General features: G+C 39.6%; 1 non-coding gene across 1 annotated transcript; it reads right to left on the minus strand.

Moving 5' to 3' along the window:
• Positions 1-1460: 1460 nt before the first annotated feature.
• LOC113002225 (small nucleolar RNA R71) lies at positions 1461-1567 on the minus strand. The gene has a single exon (XR_003267769.1). It is a non-coding gene; the product is annotated as a small nucleolar RNA R71 (small nucleolar RNA).
• Between the last annotated feature and the right edge of the window lie 7414 nt (positions 1568-8981).

Consider the following 8981-nt stretch of genomic DNA (forward strand, 5'->3'; position numbering starts at 1 on the left):
TCCTAGTTACTGCATTTTCATGTTTATTTGATTCGGGTACGGCCTCGATCAAATTTGGCGCTGTTGCCGGGGAGCAGTGTCCAAAGGTTCATAATAGCTAGCTAGTGTTGTGTGTTTAATCCTTTCGTGTTTTATGTTTAATTGTTAGTATGGTATTAGTATGTGTGTTAGTGTTTCAGTTTTACCATTAAGCGTTTCCCCTGTTTCAGTCTTGGGTGTTTTGCTGTGAAGATTGTGCTTGAAAACAGAGTAGTAGTAGAAATCAGCTTGCGGAAAAACAGAGTAGTAGTAGAAATCAATTCGAGATGGATTTTAGCGACCACCCATGCTGAATTAATTGGGATTTTTTGTTTTAGTAGCTAGGGTTGTTATTTTTGGCTGAATTTTTTTTTGGTAACTTCTTTTAATCCATATTTTGTGGGAAAAATAGCTAGAGCCTTTAGTTTGGTCAGATTTGAAAGTTCCAAAAAACTAGCAAATTTTGTGTTTGTCAAAACTTCAAACGGCCATAACTTTTGCTCCGGTTATCAGAATCGCAATTATTATATATGCATTTGGGGTAGAAAAAAATTTCCTATGCCGGCTGAGGTCTCCATCGTCCAAAAAAAGCGATTCTGTCAAAAGTTTTTTATTTTTCAAGTTTTATTCACTTATTTTTCTTAACCTACCATTTTTAGCTTTCATAGTTAGACTTTGAATTTTTGTCTGAAATTTTTTGTGCTATCTTCTCATCATTTTATAGGGTTGCTCACAAAATTTCAAGTCATTTGGATATCATTTGAGGGTAGCTGTAGTTCAAACCTACACCTTTATTTACATGACAAGGCAACTAGTTGTGTGCATGCTGAATGTAGTGTATGACTAGAGGCAATCCATCTGACTTACAACCCTTTGATCCTGAGATAGATAGGACATTTCATAGATTAGTTAGGCATCATTTTATACCTTTTGATCATTCTGAGCATTCCATAACTGGTGAATCTGTGCATTCTGTTATTGGTGATTTTGAACATCCTGATCTTGAGCATTATAATTTTGAGCATTCTGATTCTGAGCATTCTGATTTTGCACATTCTGAGAACATGGCACAACCTCCACCTCGTGAGAGGACTCTAAGGGAAATGGCTGCACCTGATTTCACCTACGAAAGCTTGTGCATCCAATACCCTGATGAGGATGTCCCATATGTTCTTAAGATTGGACTTATTCATTTGCTTCCAAAGTTTCATGGCCTTGCAGGTGAAGACCCGCACAAACATTTGAAAGAATTTCACATTGTCTGCTCCACCATGAAACCCCCAGATGTCCAAGAGGATCACATATTTCTGAAGGTTTTTCCTCATTCATTAGAGGGAGTGGCAAAGGACTGGCTGTATTACCTTGCTCCAAGGTCCATCATGCGCTGGGATGACCTTAAGAGAGTATTCTTAGAAAAAATTTTCCCTGCTTCCAGGACCACAACCATCAGGAAGGATATCTCAGGTATTAGACAACTCAGTGGAGAGAGCCTGTATGAGTACTGGGAGAGATTTAAGAAACTATGTGCCAGTTGCCCCCACCATCAGATTTTAGAACAGCTTCTTCTCCAATATTTTTATGAAGGACTCAGTAATATGGAGAGAAGTATGATAGATGCTGCCAGTGGTGGAGCCCTTGGAGACATGACTCCTGCTGAAGCCAGAAATTTAATTGAGAAGATGGCCTCTAACTCCCAGCAGTTTAGCGCCAGAAATGATGCCATAGTCATTAGAGGAGTGCATGAGGTAGCTACAAACCCATCTGCATCATCTGAAACTAAGAAGCTTGAAGGCAAACTGGATGCGTTGGTCAACTTGGTAACCCAGCTGGCCTTGAATCAGAAATCTGTACCTGTCGCAAGGGTTTGTGGTTTGTGCTCCTCTGCTGACCACCATACAGACCTTTGCCCTTCCATGCAGCAACCTGGAGCAATTGAGCAGCCTGAAGCTTATGCTGCAAATATTTACAATAGACCTCCTCAACCTCAGCAACAAAATCAACCACAGCAGAACAATTATGACCTTTCCAGCAACAGATACAACCCTGGATGGAGGAATCACCCTAACCTCAGATGGTCCAGCCCTCAGCAACAACAGCAGCCTGCTCCTTCCTTCCAAAATGCTGCTGGCCCAAGCAGACCATACATTCCTCCACTAATCCAACAACAGCAACAACCCCAGAAACAACCAACAGTTGAGGCCCCTCCACAACCTTCCCTCGAAGAACTTGTGAGGCAAATGACTATGCAGAACATGCAGTTTCAGCAAGAGACTAGAGCCTCCATTCAGAGCTTAACCAATCAGATGGGACAATTAGCTACCCAATTGAATCAACAACAGTCCCAGAATTCTGACAAGCTGCCTTCTCAAGCTGTCCAAAATCCCAAAAATGTCAGTGCCATTTCATTGAGGTCGGGAAAGCAATGTCAAGGACCTCAACCCGTAGCACCTTCCTCATCTGCAAATGAACCTGCCAAACTTCACTCTATTCCAGAAAAAGGTGATGACAAAAATTTACCTAACAATTTCTGTGCAGGTGAATCTTCTTCCACAGGTAATTCTGATTTGCAGAAGCAGCACATTCCCCCTCTTCCATTCCCTCCAAGAGCAGTTTCCAACAAAAAAATGGAAGAGGCAGAGAAAGAGATCTTGGAAACGTTTAGAAAGGTAGAGGTAAACATACCTCTGTTGGATGCAATAAAGCAAATTCCAAGATATGCCAAATTCTTGAAGGAGCTGTGCACTAATAAGCGAAAGCTTAAAGGAAGTGAACGGATTAGCATGGGCAGAAATGTCTCCGCATTGATTGGTAAATCTGTTCCTCAAATTCCTGAAAAATGCAAAGATCCAGGTACATTCAGCATACCTTGTATCATAGGGAATAGTAAGTTTGACAATGCCATGCTAGATTTAGGAGCTTCTGTTAGTGTTATGCCTCTGTTTATTTTTAATTCTCTATCTCTAGGTCCCTTGCAGTCAACTGATGTGGTAATTCATTTAGCTAACAGAAGTGTTGCCTATCCTGTTGGTTTCATAGAAGATGTCTTAGTTAGAGTTGGTGAACTGATTTTCCCTGTTGATTTTTATATCTTGAATATGGAAGATGGATTTTCTCAAGGATCAGTTCCCATCATTCTAGGCAGACCCTTTATGAAAACTGCTAGAACTAAGATAGATGTTTATGCAGGCACACTGTCCATGGAGTTTGGTGATATAACTGTTCATTTTAATATTTTGGATGCTATGAAATACCCATCTGAAGATCTTTCTGTATTTCGTGCTGAAATAATTGACCATGTTGTTGATGAATACATGACTGATCTTTATTCTAATCTGCATGCCTCTCACTCTTCATGCATTGAGTCTGAAATTGTACTTGATCATATGTCTGAATTTGATGCTGAGAGTGAATCTGAGAGTGATATTGATTGCATGCCTGGTGGTGGTGTTTTACCTCTTGAGATTGATTTTATAGAGTCAGATAGGACTAACCATGTTTCAGGAAGTACACATACCTCTGACTTTCTTTATGAGGTAAAGGCTGAGAAACCATCTCCTTCTACCACTGTCCAGCCGACCACACCAGAATTGAAGCCTCTGCCATCAAATTTAAAATACGCTTACTTGGATGATAGCAAGAGTTTTCCAGTGATTATATCTGCCTCCCTTGCTGATGAGCAAGAGGAGAAGTTGTTGTCAGTTCTCAAGAAGCATAAGAAGGCTATAGGCTGGACCCTGGCGGACATTCCTGGTATTAGCCCATCCACATGTATGCATCGAATAAATTTAGAAGATGGAGCTAAACCAGTAAGACAGCCACAGAGAAGACTCAACCCGGTGATTCTTGATGTAGTGAAGAAGGAGATAACCAAGCTTTTGCAAGCTGGAATCATTTATCCTATCTCCGACAGCCAATGGGTGAGTCCCGTCCAGGTAGTCCCGAAAAAGACTGGCCTCACAGTGATCAGAAATGAGAAGGAGGAGCTGATTCCTACTCGGGTGCAGAACAGTTGGAGAGTCTGCATTGACTATAGGAGGCTGAACCAGGTTACCAAAAAGGACCATTTTCCCCTGCCATTCATTGACCAGATGCTTGAACGCCTGGCAGGTAAATCCCACTACTGTTTCCTTGATGGTTTCTCTGGTTATATGCAAATTACTATTGCTCCTGAGGATCAGGAAAAGACCACATTCACCTGCCCCTTCGGCACTTTTGCTTATAGGAGGATGCCTTTCGGCCTGTGCAATGCCCCTGGTACCTTCCAACGGTGCATGATTAGTATTTTCAGTGACTTTTTAGAAAATTGCATAGAGGTGTTTATGGATGATTTCACTGTATATGGATCCTCTTTTGATGGTTGTTTGAATAGTTTGGAAAAAGTTTTGAATAGATGCATTGAAACTAACCTTGTTCTAAATTTTGAAAAATGTCATTTTATGGTTGAGCAAGGTATAGTTTTAGGCCACATTATTTCCAATAAGGGCATTGAAGTAGATCCTACAAAAATTTCTGTTATTTCACAATTGCCTTACCCCTCTTGTGTGCGAGAGGTGCGATCTTTTCTTGGTCATGCAGGATTCTACAGGCGCTTTATAAGGGATTTTAGCAAAGTAGCCCTTCCACTGTCCAACTTGTTGCAAAAGGAGGTGGAGTTTGACTTTAATGACAGATGCAAAGAGGCTTTTGATTGCCTCAAAAGAGCGTTGACTACCACCCCCATCATCCAGGCACCCGATTGGACAGCCCCTTTTGAGCTTATGTATGATGCATCAAATTATGCATTGGGGGCTGTCCTTGCTCAGAAAATTGATAAATTGCCCAGGGTGATATATTATGCTTCTAGGACTTTAGATGCTGCCCAAGCAAATTATACTACTATTGAGAAAGAGCTTCTAGCCATAGTTTTTGCTCTTGAAAAATTTCGATCTTATTTGCTTGGTACTCGCATTATTGTTTATACTGACCATGCAGCTCTAAAGTACTTGTTGAAGAAGGCTGATTCTAAGCCTAGGTTGATCCGATGGATGCTTTGGCTCCAAGAGTTTGACTTGGAGATCCGTGATAGGAGCGGAGCACAAAATCTAGTTGCTGATCATTTGAGCCGGATCAAACGTGTCTCTGATGCAGATTCACCTATTCGGGATGATTTCCCGGATGATCATTTGTATATATTGTATAGTATTTCTGACTCTCTTTCTACTCCCTGGTTTGCTAACATTGTCAATTATTTAGTTGCCTCTGTTTTTCCTCCCTTAGCATCTAAGGCCCAAAAAGATAAGATTAAAAGTGATGCTAAGCATTTTATTTGGGATGACCCCTACTTGTGGAAATTGTGCAGTGATCAGGTCATTAGACGGTGCATTCCAGATCATGAGACTGACTCAGTCCTGCAGTTCTGTCATTCTTCCGCACCGGGAGGTCATCTGGGTGTTCAAAGGACAGCTCGCAAAGTGCTTGATTGTGGTTTTTATTGGCCCACCATCTTTAAAGATGCGTGGAAGATCTGCAGCACTTGTGAGCAGTGTCAGAGAGCAGGAAATACACTTACATGGCGACAACAAATGCCTCAGCAACCTATGCTATTCTGTGAGGTGTTTGATGTCTGGGGTATAGATTTCATGGGTCCTTTTCCTGTCTCTTTTGGTTATGTTTATATTCTCCTTGCAGTTGATTATGTTTCAAAATGGGTGGAAGCCAAGCCCACTAGAACTAATGATGCTAAAGTTGTCGCAGACTTTGTCAGGTCTAATCTGTTTTGCAGGTTTGGAGTACCTAAAGCAATTGTTAGTGATCAAGGAACCCATTTTTGCAACAGGACAATGCATGCCCTGCTTAAAAAGTACGGGGTGGTACACAGGGTATCCACACCATACCACCCCCAGACTAATGGACAGGCAGAAATTTCTAACAGGGAAATCAAGAGAATTCTAGAGAAGATTGTGCAACCAAGCAGGAAAGATTGGAGTACCAGGCTTGATGATGCTCTCTGGGCACATCGGACTGCCTACAAAGCACCCATAGGAATGTCTCCTTATCGGGTTATCTTTGGAAAGGCATGTCATCTTCCAGTGGAAATTGAGCACAAAGCATACTGGGCAGTGAAGACTTGCAACTTCTCTATGGATCAAGTTGGCGAGGAAAGGAAGTTGCAACTGAGTGAGTTAGATGAAATCCGCCTAGAAGCCTACGAGAATGCCAAGTTCTACAAAGAAAAGACCAAGAAGTTCCATGATAGCATGATAGTTAAAAAAGACTTCGTGGTTGGGCAAAAAGTGTTATTGTATAATTCTAGACTTGGACTCATGAGTGGTAAGGTGAGGTCTAAGTGGATTGGTCCTTTTGTTGTTACTAATGTTTTTCCTTATGGTACAGTTGAGATCAAAAGCGACTCCACAAACAAGAGCTTCAAGGTCAATGGACATCGACTTAAGCCATTCCTCACGAACCCTTCTTTAGTGGACGTAGTGGTGGAAGAGACTTCCTTACTCCACCCTACTCTTCCTCCACCATGACTTAGGGAGTTTTTCTTTTCCTATCTCCTTCTTTGCTTTTATTACACTTGTCCGATTCTCTTTGATGATTTAATTTTTTTTTTAATCTTTTAATTGTGCTACATTGAGGACAATGTGTTGTTTAAGTATGGGGGGGGGGGGAGTGTTCTTTGGTTTTGCTAGTTTTGTTGGTTTTTTTAATTTGTTAGTTGTGTTAATTTGTTAATGTTGTTAGTTTCGTCGGATTTTCAGTTTAATATTTTGGGTCAATTTCGTGTGCACGTACGACTTTGCATGTTTTTCTTTGAATTATAGGATATGTTCAAGAAATGGGTAATTGTTTTGAAAATAAAAGTTCTTGACATTTTGTTACTTGAAATCCTTGATTCTTCTCTACATGTCATGATAGTTTTGAAAGCTCAATTTGAAAGTGATGATTTTACCTTTGTGAGAATTTGAGCCATCCATCATTATAATCATTTGGTGTGTTTTGCCCCATTGATTGCTTGCACAATAGCCTTGCCTTGATTCTTGTTGATGCGTCCTAATTCACATGCATGTTTGGAAATGATTAAGGCAATTTTGTTCTTATAAGCTTCTAGCCAAATGGACTTACCTTGAATTAATTCCTTTGATAGCCCTTTTGAGCCTTGTTTCCCTTTCCTTGTTTTGAAGCTCACTACAAGCCTTAAGTGAAAAACCATGATATTACAATATCCTTAAGGAATTTTGGAGCTTTGGAATTGTTTTGGGAATAAGTGTGGGGGGTTTTTGTTTCATTGGACAACTTGTTTTGTTGGCTATGCTTCATGATGTATTTTGGGCCATACTTGATGTACATTGTATATTGGTTAAATGTTGGACATGCTGAATGAAATGTTGTTTCTCAAAGGCTAAAGAGTAAAAAAAAAAAAAAAAATTCGAAAAAAAAAAAAAAATAAAAAAAATTCGAAAATAAATTCGAAAAAAAAAAAAGAAAAAGAAAAGCAATAAAGTTGAGTGAATAAGATCTTAAATGGCATAAGAATGATGAAACTCTTGGTTCTACTCTTCATGTTTAATTTTTATCTTTACTTCTTTTTATTTTTTTTCTTAATATGCACTTATTCCCCTTTGCTCCTCTATTCCTTTGGGATTTAGCCACTTATTCCATATTTCTCCATACCTTGTCCTTGGCCCCATTACAACCTTAAAAGACCTTTTGATCCTCATGTGCTCGTGTTTATGGGTTGATTGTCAATTTTAGAATCTTGCCAAGTTTATGTGGTGTTTGCTTTCATGGGTGCTTTGAGGGTAAATAGTAGCCTAGACACTTGAGAGATAGAGTGTATATCTTGTGAGGCTTTATCACTTTTCATTCTTGAGCTGATTAACTATTTTGCCATGATTGGGTTGCTTGGATGATTTTCATGACTTTTTGGATCTCCTTATGTTAGATGTTACCCATTCCTTTCATTCCTTGATGTTCATTGAGAAATATGTGAATGTTTTTGTTTGTCTCCCTTTCATATCCTTGGATTTTGTTCTTTGTTTCATTTTGCCCAGGAATGCAAAAGGCTAAGTATGGGGGGTTTTGATGTGCCATCATTTTCTTGTATTTTCTAAACCCTTTTTGCACCATTTTAATTATTGATTGGTCTTAATTGTCAATCAATTAGGCAGTTTTATTATTTGGGCTCATTTAGCTAATTTGATGTTTTTAATCTAATTTCAGGAATTAATGAAACATTGGGCTTAATCCGGATTTTGGTTGTGGACTTGAAGAGGGCAAATAAAGCAGCGCTTACCTTAGTTAATTTCTAATTAGGAAATTTCGCAATTTTATTTTATGTTGTTCAGTGTTTATTTCGTTTTGGGCCAGAGTATTGAAATAGGGCCCAGTGACTTTGAGTGACTCTTTTTAAATAGCTGCCTTGGGATTCGTGCAGGGCATTCTATTCTGTTATGCTATTCATTATTCAGAGCTTTGTTTTAGGGTTTTCGTTTTTTTGTTTTGACGTTTCTGAGTTCGTAATGCAATTTTACGTTTTCTGCCTCTAATTACGAGTTCATTCTTGCTTCTTCTTCTACTTTCATTTACGTTACTGTTCATTTACGTTTCTGTTCATTTACGTTCTTGTTCATTTACGTTTCTGCTTCATGTTTCATTTGCGTTTTCTGTTTGAATCCATGGAAGGCTAGATTTTCTGGTGTTGTTTCCTTTTGAGGACGAAGTCCAACTCTCTTTGAGGTTTCGTTTGTAATGTGGTTTCCTGGCAGTTTTCCCTTCACCAGTTATCCCAATTTCGTGAATATTAATCAGTGCACGCTTCGTGTTCGATTAATTGCCTCTGAGCCTAACTTGCGTTCATGCTTAATGGACGAAGGGCTAACTGGTGTATGTGGTGCCTAATCACGCATTGAAAACCCTAAGTTGATTTTCGCTTAGTAAATTGAAATAGGGTTGGATTAAGTGGTTGACTGTTAGGGACG

This window comes from Glycine max, chromosome 7, assembly GCF_000004515.6.
Source record: "Glycine max cultivar Williams 82 chromosome 7, Glycine_max_v4.0, whole genome shotgun sequence".
NCBI lineage: Eukaryota > Viridiplantae > Streptophyta > Magnoliopsida > Fabales > Fabaceae > Glycine > Glycine max.